General features: G+C 31.6%; 1 protein-coding gene across 1 annotated transcript in view; it reads right to left on the reverse strand.

Annotated features, from left to right (window-relative positions):
* Positions 1-16846, reverse strand: part of LOC121730389 (protein windpipe) — a 39787-nt gene extending 22941 nt beyond the window's left edge. Inside the window, exon 1 of the mRNA XM_042119412.1 lies at positions 16648-16846. The gene's annotated coding sequence lies outside the window, so the exon portion shown is untranslated. The remainder of the gene's footprint in view (positions 1-16647) is intronic.
* Positions 16847-18412: the final 1566 nt, after the last annotated feature.

Here is an 18412-nt window from a genome sequence, read left to right on the forward strand (position 1 = left end):
TAGCCAGGTCTAGGTCTAGGTCAGATATACGCAGCGCTCATAAAACACGCTCAAAGTCCTACGACAACATATTCAGGATGCTGTTTGGTCTGTCGCGTTATTGTAGCGCCTCATCTATGTTCCCTGAGGCACATACAGACTGTTTTCAGACAATTATTAGAAAGAGATGTGTCTCGCTCTGGTCGCGTGTGCAAAACAGTCCAGTCCAAACATATTCCTGAATGTGTTGGGTAGCAGGTGGGATTCCATGTTGTTCGAGTATTGGATGCAGCTCCATGTTCGGTTCCCATATATTTAATTTCGTAATTATGTAGTGTAATTCCAACTTATTTATATTTTTACTAACACCTATAAGGACCTATTATTGAAATTAACACTTTGGATGAAAATCTGAAAGAAATGAATTGAATTAAAGCATTTATAAATTAATAAGAGCGATATTACATGATTATTAAGACATGCAAGTCTTAATTTTTTTTTATTCTTATCAATGTTCTTATTTCGTTGAGATAGGCTATTTTAAAATCAAGTGTGAAGGTCATCAGGGTAACTGGTTCAATACAAACATTTATATCAAACTTGCCCTTATTAAATCCTTTTTCAAGATCAAAGTCGTAAAAATTATTAATTGCTTACCTTGTTAAATGTACTGACTAGTTACTGATCACGTTATGATTATAATATAGTATAATGTATGTACTGTCGTCGTTTAATACGCCGTCTATATTTTTCGGTAAGTAAGTACTTATAGTTAAAGTTACGTACAAAATTAAAATTATATTGTGTAGTATATTATATAATATACATTTATAATTAGCTGAATTATTTAAAAATGAAATGAATGACCTAAAATGTTAATTAGTTACTATACTATAAAAAAAAGAAAATAAGTATGTAGATACTCTTGTTTATTAATATTTCTAATTAAATCAATTAAGAATCAATATTAATTGACAGCCAAGGGGGCTTAAATAATTTAAATTGGTCTAGCAAATGAATAGATAATATTATTAAAACCGCTGAAGCAGCCATAGATTTATTTTTTCTTAATCAAAAGGTAACATTAATATTATACATTTGTAACTGGGCTGATGTTTTGACGGGTTTCAACATCCATATTTTACATTGTATAATAATTTGTTGTCTTTAAAAAAATAATGTTATGCATATTATATTAAACAAGTTACATCCTACACTTTTGATTAACTTTGAGATAAAATGACAATATGACGCTTAATACAACAATGGGATGTTTAAAATATTTACAAGATTAAAGAATCGTTAATTTAAATTTATTAATCGAAAAGAATTAAATTAAAAGCAATGTCAGATGATGAATTGTGTTGTGTGAAAAGTGGCAAATACAAATTACTATTGAGTGTGATGTGCTTATTCCAAAATATATCATAATATTTGTTGATTTTTAGGTGAAACTACACTTACGTAAAATTCTACGTAGAATCAAAAATAATAAAAAATTAAAGCTGCATTGAGTCTATCCATTAATGGTATCATAGTGCAAAACTAATATCCGTAAGGATTACACAAGATAATAATAGAAGTTCAGATGGTTTAAATTTTACAATTTTCAAGCAGCAGATCGCGTCACTGACACACGTTACATCTGAATAATACAGCACGCATACATTATACAAATTAGTAAATCCATCCGTATGCTAACATGAGGTAATGGGAAATCTCATTTATTAGCTGTGGTAAACCAATTAGACTGACAGATTGCTGGAGTGGCAGCATTCCCTGAAACCGCGAGTGCAGCGGTTATAGTTGCGCACTAGTGCGTTAACTGCAATCCCATCTGGGTAACACGCATAACAGTTCGTGGGAACTAATAACCCACTTGTATAATTAGCTTTATTAAAGGAAAATATTGCGTTGCGCAAAAAATTGGCAACGATAAAACAAAGTAAACCGCAATTTGAATGTATAGACCGTAATTACAGATTGTTACTTTTGTATAGTTTTGTATAATGTCTAGTTTTGTTTAGTTTCCTTTCTACACTTATTAAGGTGAATTATAAGACTACAAAGTAACCTGAACTGGAATGTTTAAACCTTGAATATTACAGATTATTGTTTTTGTATAATATTTGATATTCAAATCTACACATTTTTTTTAAATTAAGATCGACTCGACGTAACTCAAAAAATAACGCTAGATGCCGCCAAATTGACAACATGGCGGATTCATTTTCATAACACATTATCATGATACACGATATGCGTTAATACCGAAGCGAAAGTCCTCAGTGATAAAACTGTTTGCGCCCACAAGGTCACGAGGGGCGTTTTGTTGACTGGACTAAATACATAATGACTATCTCCTGGGATATGTACATTACAAATATCAACGATAAATGTAACGTATATTTTTAAAATATTTGTTTACAACTATACAGTGGAAGCAAATTAATTAAAACTGTTCCTTGCAAACAAGTATTAACATTTAAATAGCCAAAAAGAAGACCATTATAACAAAGTCATAATTAGCTAAATACGTTGTTTATGTGTTTATTCTAGTAAATTTTTTGTCCTGTATTTGAAAATGAGAAGTCGTATTCAGGTATGTAATTGAAACAATATGCAGCACTCCTGTATTTCTTTTTTTGTAAAAGTTTTTTTTTGTCGAATTTAATAATGACGTGATCTTTGATTTCACTAAAAAGCTAGTTCTTTAAACGCCCTTCTGTCGTCATTTTGTGAATCATGCGTTTACCTGACGCGACAAAATGATATCATGTATGTAAATTAACACCACACGATGTCCAGATTCACTCAATGTCATCTTATGTAATAATCCATAACATATCATTACAGTCATTGGCACAATTTTTGAGATATGTTTAAACTGATGTTAATTTCATTTGAAAATGTATTTTTAACCGACTTCCAAAAATTTGCGTGCATAAAGCTTTAAGCTTTTTCAATTACCCGTAAGAATCTCAAATACCGAATACCTTCACTAGCTACAAAGCGGTTTAACAAACTAGATAAAATAAACGTCATATCCGCATTTTTTTTCCCCAAATCATTTGACAACAGTTAATAGTCTTTAGTTAACTTTTTATACGAAGGCAATCAATCATTAAAATTCTTTGAAAACTGTGACGAAGATTATCCTCTAATTAGTTTCAAATGCGCAAAGTACCGAAATTCCGAGCTGCGCATAAAAAAAAGGAAAAAAAAGGTCGTCAGGCCACATTACAAAGGGCCTCAGTGTCGGAGGTCCCGTAAACAAAAATTTAAGGGAAACGGGAAAAAAATGTTTTGAATGGGCGTCAGCGAGACGCGCGCAGGTAAAAATTTCTCTGAGTGTACACTGTTTGGAATTTATACTAATAAGATAAAGTTAGTTACGTTTGTATACTCAAGAATATTAATCTTAAATTCAAACACCATAAACGCAAACGGAATGAGATTGTAAGGAAGTTTGTCACCTCTTTCGCAAAACATTGAAATAAATGATTATTTCTGTATAACATTAAACTATACATAAAAACGAATTATACAGAGATAACCAAAAACTAGCGGTTTAAATACGAGGCAGATCGAATTCTAATTTTACGAAAAATGTAGATGATTGTAATTTGTATTATTGCCTAGTGTGTAGTGTCTAAGCTTTCAATTAGTGACTAATTAGTAATTAGGCTAATTGGCTGAACATAAAATCAATTTCCGTTTTACCTTGAAATTATAAAAAGATTATAAGTTGACATTAAATTAACTATTAGCAATTAAGTCAGTTAAAAAGAGAACAATAATTATAATAATTGTTGTAAGGTAATATTATGTATTACATATTATAATTTATGGTTAATGCAATAACTTGCATAAAATACTAAATCCTAGAATTTTAAACTTTAGTACTAGGATTATTACTAAAAGGGCCTTATATCCACTGTCAGATCTATATCCATCATCTACTTATACAGCATGACTGGTGAGACATGATCAATACTTAAGGAGAGTACTCGGTACTCGTCTCATTATAATTACCTATGTAATTAAATTAGGTACTTAATTTTTGACCAAATTTTTCTTTTAATTAAATGAATCATGGACACTTAGTAAATTACTATGCGGCCGGCGCGGCGGCACTCAGTGATCAATTGATATTATTTTATTTTTTTTCAACTAAAATAGTTTTGGCTATTTTAGTTGAAAAAAAAATTAAATCACGTCCTCGAGTATTGAACATGTCTCACCAGTCATGCTGTACGTTAACTGGATGACGCCCGCAACTCCGTTGCGCCAAAATTCGTTTACCGCGCGGGAACTGTACATTTTCCGGGATAAAAAGTATCCGAAGTCATATATTTTTACCCTGGATATATATCCTACTCAAAGTATACTCCATACTCCATAGTCCATACCAAATTTCAGCAAAATCGGTTTAGCGTTTTGGGTTTCAAGAGGTGACAGACAGACAGACACACTATCGCAATTATAATACATATTAGTATGGATGTTATCATGATATTGTTTTCAACATTTACATAATAAACGATAAACGAAGAAAATCACGGGATAAAATCTGAACAAATATGGGCAGGCTACGTGACTCCGCTCACTTCTCGTACATTTTGTATTGAATACAGAAATAAAATGTTAGCTCGTGTATAGGAATTAATAGGAAATATCAATGTTTAATCAACAATATTACATATTTGTACACACAGATTAAGCTATGCTCAGAGGTTACAAAAATAATCTATACGAAATTAATTTTAAATGTTAGTCTTGCTGAAACTCGCGAACGGAGAGAGAAACGAACCGATTTGGCTAATTTTAGTCTTAAAATACTCATGGAAGTCATAGGATGGTTTATATGAGGAGAGAGACGCAAAGTTCACCGGGTCATCTAGTCAAAAAACTTGCAGATCTACGTACCAAATTTCATCTAATAGTGGTGCAAGTATAAAAAGGTAACAGAAAAAAACGTTTGCTATAATACTTGTATGTATACTCTCTACTAAGAGATAATTATGTACCTGTTTTATGACGAATCGTGTGACACCTATTCAAGTAGTCACAACAGTATTGTTTTCGAGCGTCGCGTCGTCTTTTACGTCAGTGTTGAATTATGCAAAAACATCTTGCAGACATAATAGTGTAGTGCTATTTAAATCTCTGAAGTTATACATAAAACTATGATACACTCGACAGTTTATACCTGACGATAAAAGAACCAGATGAGTCTAAGTGACGTTTTAGTTTTAAGACCTTTGAAACAAAACGTGACATTTTAGGCAAAAATTGTGTTAATTCGTTTTTGGCTCTTTAGTCACCACTAATTAACCCCTCTAGTTTTAATGTTGTCCTAATAACTAAGAAATGTTGCGAAACTTTACTTCTACTTCAAGGAACTATTAAGGGCAATATTATTGAATTATATAAAACGAGATTTGTTAAAAAAATATATTATATTTTTGTTACGTACTGCCTTCTTGCCAGTAAAGATATTTAACGAGTACGTTTATGATACAACAGTAAACTATAGCATTTAGTAACAGGAATGTTATGCATCTTACAGGCTAGCTTTAGTTAACATCGCGGTGTATTCTAGATTCTAGTGCGATAAAGATAAGATAACGAAGTTAAACATCAAACTAGACACAATGAAACTACGCAAAATACAAGTCCTAATGAGTAATGACATCATTGTGATTATTAATTATTTGAATTTGTTACTCATTCAAGTTTAGAAAGTAATCGGAATTAAATTTGAAGTATTGTTTCCAAATTTAACATTGTATAGATACCTACTTCATTTAAAACGTTTCAATCAACAAGTAGTACCTTAATGTGAAATAGCCCTTAGGGTCACTATTCACATACGTGACTTTCAAATAAATATTAGGAAACCCAATGTGCATATCAATGTCACACAATTGTACAGTTAATTTCTTTTTATTTTACGTATTAGGAATATTTAATTTGTATTAGCATTTGTTTTAAACTATTACCCCCTTATTAATAAACGTTGTATAAGCTTTGAATAGTTATACAATGTTTTGTCTTCTACAATCCAATTAAAAATGTCACTTGTGTGACAGGAACAAAACACTGCATAACTATTCTAAGCTTATGCAATGTTTATTAATAAGGGGGTTAGTGTTTGTAGATATTCTATACGAACAGTACACAGTTACAAAAAACATTGGCTGCTACCGATAAAAAAGTTCTGAAATTTAAAAAAAAAACAGAGATACGTGAATAAAATCATTGAAAGTGCGTCCTTCGCAAACCAAGTTATTTAAATCAATAAACGCAATAAAGATAAGTTATCATCGTGCGAGTGTCCAATCAGAACAGATATTTAAATTAATTTACAATCTCTGCGGTTTCATTGCTCTGTACAGTTATGTTTTGCTCGGCCTTCGTGAATTTAAGGATCGTATACACGACTGTCATTTTATATGACCGATAAGTGATAGCTATCGGGCGAATAAACCCGTGGGATTCCTCTTTCGCCTTAACATAAAGAATGTTTGTTTTAAAAGCGATATACTATCGTGCTTTGGTTGCAGTTTTTGTGATTTAATTACTCTATTCGTCTTCTAGATATGGCATATTTTTGCAAAATTTCCAAACCGAAACACTTCTTAAAGTGTTAATTGCTAACCACTTTAGAAATTAAACATTTTTTTATAAACAAGCCTCTTGAGTGGCGTTTAAGAGTACACAATGTGGTAGTTTTTGCTTTTTTACTTCCCCCGAAGAGTCATAATATATTAAAACAGCCTAAGGCATATCAGCATTCTTGTACCTAGAACGCAACTCCTGCCATTTGTGGCTACAGGTAATCTGGTCTACTTTTATAGGGACTTCTTTGGCGATGAAACTTATCGATACTTTTTAATCTATATGATTGAGCATTACAAATTATTCGAGTTCGATTAAGCATTAAGCTTATGTATTACATACGTATTCGTAACATACTTACATAATATGTAAGTATGTTACGAAATAAAAAATAAAATATATTTTACTTAAAAGTTAAATACTTTATAAGCCATTTTAATAGTGTTGTATGTTTACTTATAACAAAGATTTTTAAAATTGTAAATCACAATTCATAATAATTATTATGTTATCACTCAGACAAATCAAGCCAATGAAAATTAATTTGATGTTATTCATAACTTGTCGAACTTGCAATAGAAATTTAAGATGTCCTTAGTAAGCTTAGAAAGCATAAACGAGTTATTCTGCATAATTTCGCAATAATCCCAATTAAATTAAAACATTTCGTCTGTTTAATATTATTTAATAAACTTTATTGCACTAATAATATAATTTATCATGAAAATAACTTAATTTGTCATTCAGTAATCTCACAAATCAAGATTTAGGAATGATTCTAAATTCGAAATTTGACAACTTTTTTCCGTTTTTTTAAGAATGAAAAAACTGTCGATATGTCGTAACTCCATGGTCCCAACACTAGTGTTTGAGAAGGCATTAAGGACGAGTTTGAGGCTATAATCTAACAGAGGCGTGATAAGAGCAAATCACTCTTGCGGTTCTTTTGACTGCCTAACAAGTAAAAGGTGAACAATTTGAAGAGAAAACTTATTTTTCCTCTTCTGCGCTTCTTTTTGACACTGCACTGGTAGGAAATACGAATTTCGCGTCAAAACTTTTTTGGTATTTCCTACGCGAATTTGGTATTTCCTACCAGTGCCAAAAAGAAGAGGAAGAAGAAGTTTTCTCTTCAAATTGTTTACCTGTTACTTGTTAGGCAGTCAAAAGAACCGCATTTTCAGTGATTTGCTCTTATCACGCCTCTGTTAGATTATAGACTATTCGTAGGACGGAGGGAGAATATACGACTGGTGAGGCGTAGGATAGGAAAAAGGGTGCCTTTTTCTTTCCACCTCCAGTTTTGTTTTCAGTCGGCACTTCCGGAGTGCAACGTATTGTTGGTAGACGTGTTAAATTGTTAATATAATATAATGTATTTTTCTTTTTTCTTTTTTAGAGCCTATGCGATCCCACTCCTATTTTTCTGAATATTATCTTAAAATCACATCAAGATGCACACATTATTGATCTTTGACCAGAGAATAACTTTAAAAATTTAAATTGGCAGCATTTGCAATACTAAATTATACCCTTAAAAGGAGTAACATAAACCACAGTTGTGAGGCCTGTGAGGCAAATCTGAAATAGCTTTATGTTTATTCCGCAATTACATTTCACTTTGAAGTTTACGAGAACTTTCTACAATATATCATTGTTATTGATAGAAACGAGATAAACTCCGTGCTTAATGACAGAACTCAGAAGTCAGAACCAGGAGTGGCAGAAAATGTAAGTATCGAAAATATACATAATATTATATTTGTCGAAATGGAATATAAGTCGGCTTATTTCAAATATGTATGTACTATGTTTTTTTATTTGAATATGATACTATAGGCTCTAAAATCGTCCGTGGCCTAATGGGCAGACCTACGGTTCGCACTCCTAGAGGGTGCAGGTTCTAACCCGAGTGGAGGCGTGTACCTATGAGACATTTTCTGATCTCAAGTACATAATACGGACGCTCGTACGTTGAAGGAAAACTTCGTGAGGAAACCCGCACATAGTTGGTCCCAGACGTATTGACTAGTTCTTTCCTCTGGACTAGGCCGACTATGATGAGAGAATGCCGTATGCGCTTGGGCAACCATACGGACATTTAAAAATCTTGTCCCAGGCACTATAGTATTTGAGGAGTGGTTACTTCGCTCTGAAAAATACTGTATAAAGCATCCACAACGGATGTAAAGGCCTAGTTTTATAGGCTTTAAAATATTGGATATAAATAAACAAATCTGATACGCCTTTAGCGTTTTCTAGGCCTTATTGAATTAATTGTTGTATCAAAAAACATATTCGAAAAAATAAAGCCTTTTTTATATACAAAATCAATTTTGTGTATACTCAAACAATATGATCGTGCGTCCGCATCACTTTATTGTGCGATTATACCGATGTAATTCTGGAAGGGTCTTTGCACGTGTGACGTGACTGTACAATAGGACCCTCTTGAGACTGCGAAACATCTGTTCCGAATACAAGTTCTTAGAATAAGCGCAAAAATAAAAAATAAAATGTTATTATGAAGAAGTTTTAAATTAAGAATAACAAAAGCACGTTCTGTCTCTAGAGTCTAGCGTCGAGTAGAGTATTTTTAAGACATTTCCCGCCGTACTCAGACACATTTAATTATGAATTAAATGAAGAGTTTGACAGATAATGTCAGGCTTATGTCAAAATTTTGAATTAATAACATTTATGCAATTAATGTTCCACCCTGAATGCGGCACTTTTTCATCATCACACATCTTAACCATCCAAAATATTAAGGTGCTTATAAAAATATCTGCTTAATTGATCTTGACAAAAAAGTAATTAAGTATGACAAATAAATTGTATACCACCCAATAAAGTACATAGATGACACATGTTAGCAAAAATAATTATCAATATTTTTATAACAATAGTGTAAACGAAATTATTATAGGTAAAGGGAAGGTCATCTTAGCAGGAAAATACGTTTTAAATTTTAATACATAATTATATACAAAATTCTAACAAACGAATTCACTATCAATCAAGTTTGTTGAACTTAAATATCACGTCGATTCACATCCTGCCAGTGAATTTATCGTAAAACTATCACAAACATTAAAATGCATCGTAAGTTACTTCATGCATTTCATTTAAATGTCCAATGGCAATAAAATTTTATGTTATGTTTATTCTATTACAGTAGGTACTTACGATAATTTACGTTGTGCCTTACTAAAATAAAATAAAAATAAACTGCGTAGCCCCAGTTAAATACTGCTAAACTATGGGCTTAATTTTATCAAAAAATAGAAATATAATATATTATTATTATAAGACGTTGCGCAGAAATTCATTAATCATTCGGGAATGATGAGGTAACAGACAGACAGACATATTGTATTATTATTAGTATGAATGACAATAATATATTTTCTATGTAACAATAAACAACATACATCCCTATAAGTAGCGGTCAAGGATAACTGGTAAAAGCTCCACAGGGAAATTACTCATATTTAACTGTGTAACAAATGATAATAACGTAAATATTATAATATTACATTAATTATAAATGTTAATAATATTGTCACGATAAAACATATTGTTAACTGTTACAATATTTGAGGAAAACCGAATTGTACCGAAAGGCACTTGAAGTTTCTTAGAAAATGACATCAACGAAGAAACAGTCAAGGCGAGAATATGATTGTTTTGGAAAATACGCATGTTGTCACCTGGCCCAGAGCAAGGACAATAAAAAGATAAGAGAGAGAAATAAAAAAAGAATTAACAATTTTAACAAATTTATTTAAAAGAAAAAGAGAAGAGAAACCTAGTTAGTCGGAAAGCGGGTAACGCGGGTACGAAGCCTAGCCTCAGTCTATTTCGCGGTTCTTTTAATTCACGGGTAGGGACACTACACTTATCTTGGGATCAGACAGCGACTTATTTACTGATTTTATTTTAAACACTATATGGTACATCTACAAGTGTTATTTGGAAGAAACCTTGCAATGGTATAGTAAATTATACAACGGATATCAGACTAGCCCAAAATCGAGACAGATGGAATAGCCTGGAGGAAGGATTCACCTCTAAAGAGGGGGTTTTTGTAAGTTAATATATACAATATTAGATAAGGTTATATATCCTGACAACTTATTTTTTAAATATTATATTATAAGTATATACTATCTCATTGTGCTTAGGATATTAATATAAAACTAACAATAACCACTATGTAATTTTAATTTACAAGAAATATTAGGCTTTTTTATTTTTATTTCATTTATTTATTATTATACAACAGATGCCAATTGATAATTAATACTTGTAAAGACCAAGAATCTACAATACCCAGAAGAAAATTCTCTCTCTCTCTAAAAAAACCTTTCTAAAAAAATTATGTGTAGGACACATACTTGTACATTTTTTTTTCACAATACACTCTTACGTTGTTTATTATATTATATTTGTTAATTATTTTTTGTTGTCCTAACAAATTAAATATCGCTAGAACTCAAGAACGACTGAACCGATTTGGTTAATTTTAGTCTTGACTCTTGAAATATTTTTGGAAGTCCAGTAGCGGTAGCACGGCGACCAGCGGAAATGCGAAAGTATGGACAAACTGTGGAAATAAACCTAAGGTGCCGTTCCGATCTTTTTTCGTTTCGAAAAATTCAATTAAAATGCCACTTTGTCATAATGTAGGATATTATTTGAATTTTTAGAACTATAGTCTGTCATAAAGTGGCTTTTTAATTGAATTATTCGGAACTAAAAAAGATCGGAACGGCACCTTAAGTTTATCTCCACAGTTTGTGACTATAGTCTGTCATAAAGTGGCATTTTAATTGAATTTTTCGGAACGAAAAAAGATCGGAACGGCACCTTATGTTTATTTCCACAGTTTGTCCATACTTTCGCATTTCCGCTGGTCGCCGTGCTAGCACTAGGGAAGGTTCATATAGGAGGGAAGTAATACAAAATTCACCGGGTTATCTAGTACTTAATTGAGAAAAAAATCTGATGTTTGCGATGCGATTCGAATTCGCGAGCGTGTGTCCCCACACACGCTCGCCGTAACAGTAACGAAGGAAGGAAATGAATTTAGCCGTAACAAGATTCGCGTGTGTAGCGTAGTGTGAGAAGGATATCTTTCATTATACAATTGTGGTAACCGCGTCCAGTAATCGCATTTACACGGGCCATCTGCATACCTCAAGGTCTATCACTAGATGACGCCCGCAACTCCTTTGAGCCAAAATTCGCGTGAACCGTATATTTTTCCTATGTCCTTTTCTGGGACTCAATGTAACTCCATCCCAAATTACAGCAAAATCGGCTCCGTAGTTTGGGCGTGTAGAGGTAAAAGACAGAGGAAATGGGATAAAATATAAAAAGAAATATGATGTGTGTAACTTTATATCTAAAATATGTTTTACTAATCTAATTTGCATAAAAGTTCAAACACCTCTAAGAATAGATTCAACCATTCATAATTTGCGAATTTAAATTATTTTGATGCAAATTACCATGGAACTGTTGCCGCTATTTCGTGCAAAATGTTTGTCAAAAACTTAAACATAGCCACAATCATTACAATAATGATCAGTTAAAATGTCACAAATGATGACTGGAATTCTCAATTTTTAATTTTGAAATTGCAAGTTATGGAAAATTTTATAAGATAACACGTCAACTGCACATGGTTGTTTTAAATTATAACTTAAAAAAATCTTATTTTTTTTTTAATTTTTAGGACAATATCCTTTATTTTGAGTAATTGTCAGCCAGTAGCTCATTTATTATGTAAACGTGTTATTGTTTAGGGCTAGATTACAATCACATTACAATGCTCAATGAGCGGGGCCTATGACCCATTTGCTGCACCTCCTTCTGGTGACCCCATTGTGAACAATGCATCGGATGCTTTTGTTTTTTATTATTAAAAAACAGAATAATTATAGTTGGAATTTCAAATATATTTTTTTAATTAAGTATACAATTAACTTTTTTATGAAAATTCAAAGCCTTTTTAAATCTGTTGGTTATGATATAAATGATATAAACTAAAAATTCAATAGCTACGATTCAAAATATCTAATGTAAAGCAACTACGCAAAAAAACTACTTAATAATTATTTGAGTTAAAAGAACATTTTTTAAATTCAACATTAAAAATCCACGAACACGGAATACTTTCAACCAGTTTTATGCTATCGCAACGAGTTAACAATTAAAGGTTAAACCTCAAGTTTTTAAGCCTTTTCCCTCCTAATTAACGGACTGCATCAGATAGTCAGAGAAAGCTGAAAGGCGACTCACACAGTAACCTGAAACTTCCGTACCATCTAATACGTTATAATTATGTAAATGTTATATGAATGATCTACAGTAGTAATGCTTCACAGATCAGACCAGAAAGAAACTAGGAAGTCAGTAGAAATGATGATTTAAAGGAATTAGAAGAAATTTTCAAAGAGTAAAATGCATGCGTCACAGTTCATAACATTAGAAAAAGAGTTATGTGCCTACGTCTATTATCTGAATGTAAATTTGAATGTCACATTCAAACATAATGCATCAAAAAAGTAATGTATTCAACATAGCAACCTCCGCAGACGTAAAATGACCTTACGTAACCACTTAGAACAAAAGTCAAAATAATAATTAAAATATCAGACAACAAACACAGAAAGTAGCAATGTAACAAAAAATATAAAAGCAACTCGACGAAAAAAAATACATTTTATTAATTTTGTTAAAAAAATTAACACTAAATACATCAAACAATGCATTTCATACCTTTATTTATGTTCTAAATAAAAAGTTTTTTAAAGTGCAATAAAAAAATAGAAATAAAAATATATTTTTTCTAATGGTCGATTTCAATCATTTATTTCAGTGAATATCATTAATCTTATTCACGTTAAACGTTTAAGCCAAAGACATTCGTCATGAGACCCCATGACATACATTTTTTGCAATCGCAAATGTTGATACACTTTAGCTGGCGTAATAACTACTTTCTCTTTGCAACTTTAAATACTACCTAAAAACCTTCTCATGCATATTATTATAATTTATAATATGCGATGTAAGTTCTATTTATTGTATCCTTCCTACATAAAATATTTTTTACAAAGCACAGTGTTTTAGAAATCCCCAAAATCGGACATGACTAAGTTAATGCAATAAGTCGATGGAGTCTTATATTTCAAATGCAAGAGTAGAACTCCCGTGTGCGCATTTTACTTTTTCAGTTTTGACAGAAGCTGCGGAAATCATATAGGAAAGCAGAAAAAAAAGTCTAAATATTTAAAAACATTAAAATCTCAGGAACTACTTGAATTGTAGGAATGAAATAAAGTACAAAATGTGTGTCTCTTAATGATTAATCTAATCAACTGGGTAGCAAGTATATAAACCCTCGTAATTAATTTAAATAAAATAATTTCGTTTTCAGGGCGTCAAAAATGACTAATTTAAAAATTGATTTTCTCAAAAACGAAGTAAAATGCGCACACGGGAGTTCTACTCTTGCATTTGAAATATAAGACGCCATCGACTCATTGTATTAACTTAGTCATGTCCGATTTTGGGGATTTCTAAAACACTGTGCAAAGATTAAATAAAAAAAAATGTCTTTTTGAATCAAGATTACTTTTTTTGTTAAAGTTCACTTGTTCGTTTTATCTTAATATTATGAGTTTTTTATAAACTTTGATTTTTTGGTTAATTTGCTACTATGAGTAGCATATTTTCAATTTACACATTTACTTTGACCAGTATCCGGTTTAACATCTCTTATTCCAGTTATATATAAAAAACAATTTAAATCCTACAATCTATGGCATCAAATTCGACTTTGGCTAGTTAATTTTTTCTATTTCCGTCTTAAGTTTACTTATCGTGGAACACAGAATTATCATTTATCAGGCTTGTGTCAAGAAGGATTTTTTGGTCTTGGTGTTTACACAATTCATGATTCGAAATACTGTATGCATACCGTGGTAGATTTGAAAGGTTATCAAAAATAAAAGAATACGAAATCTTGTTTTATGATTATGCTTTACACATGATGCTTGTTATTGTTTTTTTTACAAGAAACCTCTTTAAGCAAAAAATTGTTTTGCAAAGATCATAGTACCAAGACTACAACTACTCATCAAAATATTAACTTCATAGTTGTCATAAATCATAAGAAGTTATAAAAAGAATCTGCGTAAACATAACATAAATACATATTAACGTAATATTACACTTACGTCTTCAAAGTAAAAAAATCTACCGATGTCAAAGGTTTTTCGTCACTAACAACATAATAAGCTACGTTGAAACAACAACAATTTTGTTGTTTTATAAAAATATAATAGCCGCTGACAGATAAATTATGGCACTAATATGGATTTAGTGCTGAGTCAGTATTACTAGTCTAATATTTCTACCAGACATAAAATTACCCAATTATATTTGAAACTCGAATTTTGACTCATCATATTTTGACTAATATTATGTAGGTTTTATATAAAAAACCAATCTTGCCTGCTAAGTGCTAAGCAACAATTTTTTTTTAATCCTAACCTAACGTATTTTGTGATGCAAATTATTAATTGTTTTACATTTTATGATGATACATAGGGCATACAAAAGGTTTCCTAATGATGATTTTTATCATTGGCAAACAAAGATTCCAAACGAAACTTGATATAAATATGATTTTATATATTTGGGCAGTGAGTTCTGGTATACGTCAATGAGTACATGAGTAATCCAATGACAATAGTCAATTTGATATTATGGATAATTAAGGCGTATTTTATACCTATTAAGTTTCACTCCAAAAATATTCTAATTATGAGTATAATAACAGTTAGTACAAAGTTCATGACTTCAATCTGACCGTGCCTATGTTAAACCGATAAGCGATTTTATTGATAAAATGGTTTGTTGGTAGGTATTAAAATATCATTATTCTTGCACGTTAATTAAAATCTGTACATTATGTAAATACTGTAATGTACATTTCAGTAATATTTTGCTCATTTACGTAAATTAAATCGTTTTTGTTAATTTTAATCTTTAATTATCAGTAAGCATTAAGAGTGTTAAGACATTTCGAAAAAAAACGAGCAATTAACCCCTCTCAAATAATTTGCGTGACCTTTTCGAATAATTGTTTCCATACTCCGCTATAAATGCAATTAAGCAGCGGCCACGGGTTAATATGCCATTCACTGCCACTACCGTGATTGCAGACTCCATGCCGTCTCGGACAGGGGGCAATACCCTAGCCTTGAACGGGATGCAAATTTTCTATTGAAAACTTCTCGAAAATTTATTTACGTCACTTATTCGGAAACACGAAAAGCCGCCATGATTTTTTACCGACTAATTACACTGTTTGTTATTTTTTAAATTTTTATTAAATTTCAGGTATATCCAGTAAATAAAATTATAGAAAAAAAGGTTATGTTACATTGTTACAATTAAAATCTACAAAGTACAATAAATATTAAAACATTAAAGATATAAAAATTTACATCCTACCTTATTTTGTAAAGCTATAAAAAATATTTTGATTGCTTAATTTTCTGTTTTTTATATTAATTTTCGTTGAGAAAATTCTTGATTTAAAATAACGTCTTTAATTGATTGTAAGAGCCGACATTGCCTTTTTACTATTATAGTAAACAGATAAATATAAAATAATTGACATAGAAGCCAACGAAAAAAACGATACTATAATATGTATTTAAGGAGGTAGGTATAAAATACACATATTGAACATGTTCTATTAAAACCGATACGTTATCAACTCTATGAATATGTGTCAAGAATGGAGATTAGGCAAAACGACTTATTTTCCAGACAGAATACGTAAATCACCGCATAATTTTCCATAAATTAATATTGGTTATAAAGATTATTTATATCAGGTATAAAAAGGTCACTGATAATCCAGTAACTGCAGAATCAATTAAGAAAATAATTCTCGTGGTGATCTTTAACCCGAGTGAATCAAGAAAAAAAAAAACAAAAAGAAAAAAAAATACTTACAAAAAATGACGTGCAAAATGGAGTGCACGCAATTGTCGTGTTCGATGTCGTAAAAATAGTGAGTCCTGAACTCCCGACACTCACTGAGGCACTGTCACTTTTTGTGCACCGGCTTTTTACTCTGTGGACATTATGCCACTACAAGTGTTATCACCTCGAAGGCACGGAGCGGACTGGCCGGCTACACGCTTGACGCTGCATTCGTTCGCAATGATTTGAAATAGAAAGACTAGACAGACTTTTTGAAATTGGAATTGCTAATTACTCATCTTTAAGCATTTTTGCTTGTAGCCTATAGCAGTCATTGTACAGATGAAACAATAACTTTCTCGTAGATTTTTTTACGTTGCTTCTAATGTACTTATTCCGCGTTTTTATTTTTTCACGTCTGTTGGTTTCAAAATTTAGACATTTGGGGTAAAGATTCAGATAAAAAACTTGAGCGGGACATCCGATATCTATCTTCATCTAGGTATGTCTGTGGACTGTGGCAAAAAGCGTCATTACTCGTTACAACTTTTCGTGTGAATTTTTTTCGTCTAGCCCCCTTTCGAAACGCGCGATAAGGAACTTCGTTTCAAAAATAACCATTTTTGATTTAAGTAAATTTTATGAGGTCATTAAATAATCAATTACCTATTTGTCTATTTATTTTTATTGCAAAACACGTAATTCTAACAAATGTTGTAATTATTATTTCTACATTATTTTTTCTTAAATTATTTTTGTAACTTAAGTACTTAAATATTTGACAAAGCAACTTAAATTTACATACACCTTCTAATAATAAAACTAATTACCATTTACCGTCTAAAAGAATTTGAATGTCATAAAACTTTTGCTAATTCTGGCAAGTTTTTATATTTTCATTTATAATACACTACTTACGTTTTAGGTGCTACATTTAGGTATTCAAATGATGTCTATAAATAGCCCCATATTTTTTTAAACCCTGAATTTTTTACCTTTAATACAATTGGCAGGCCAAAACAATTTTTTTCGACCCCAAATTTTTTTACCCCAAAACTTGTCGTTGTGCAACTGCAACAGTACAACCCTGAACATTACACGTAACACGCGAGCCGCGGACCGCGGTCTAACTGAAATACCGGTTCTGTGACGGCGGATCATACGATAATCGTGCCACTTCGAGTTATTACCAAATACTTTTCCTAGCTCGCTCGCGAGGAACGCCGTGTCGTAATTCCTATTGCTTTTGCGTAAACCCGCTGACCTTGGTGATGCGACCCCTTAAACGCCGGATCTTCGTGTAAATTATTAAAATTACTAGTGTCCGACCGAAGGTCTATTTTTGGCCGAAGCCGAAGCCGAAGGTTTATAATCTTAATCGCTCTACTCTCAGTAATTAATTTTTAACCGACTTAAAAAAGGAGGTTATCAATTCGACGCGTAATATGTAATATGTAATATTTCCAGAACTGCCTAATTTTCGTATAATATTATGTTAGTCTGTAATCTGTATCAGCGTCTAAGCAAATGTGCCCAATTAAAATGATTTAGAAGTTAGGGTCATTTATATTAGCGCAGAGTCGAAGCGAAGCGAAGCGAATTTCCAAAAACCGAACACAGAAAATTCAACCTCTAGAGCGTAACGTAATACATTACTTCTGCGAGGCCAATCAGCGTTGGCGCATCCGCGCGAAGTCGCGTGGATGCGCGCGGCTTTTTAAATTCTCAGAAGTAATAAAGTGCGTTAATGCTTTGGTGTTAAGGTTGAATTTGTTGTTCAGTTTTAATAATTCGC

The sequence above is a fragment of the Aricia agestis genome, chromosome 9 (assembly GCF_905147365.1).
Source record: "Aricia agestis chromosome 9, ilAriAges1.1, whole genome shotgun sequence".
NCBI classification, from domain to species: Eukaryota; Metazoa; Arthropoda; class Insecta; order Lepidoptera; family Lycaenidae; genus Aricia; species Aricia agestis.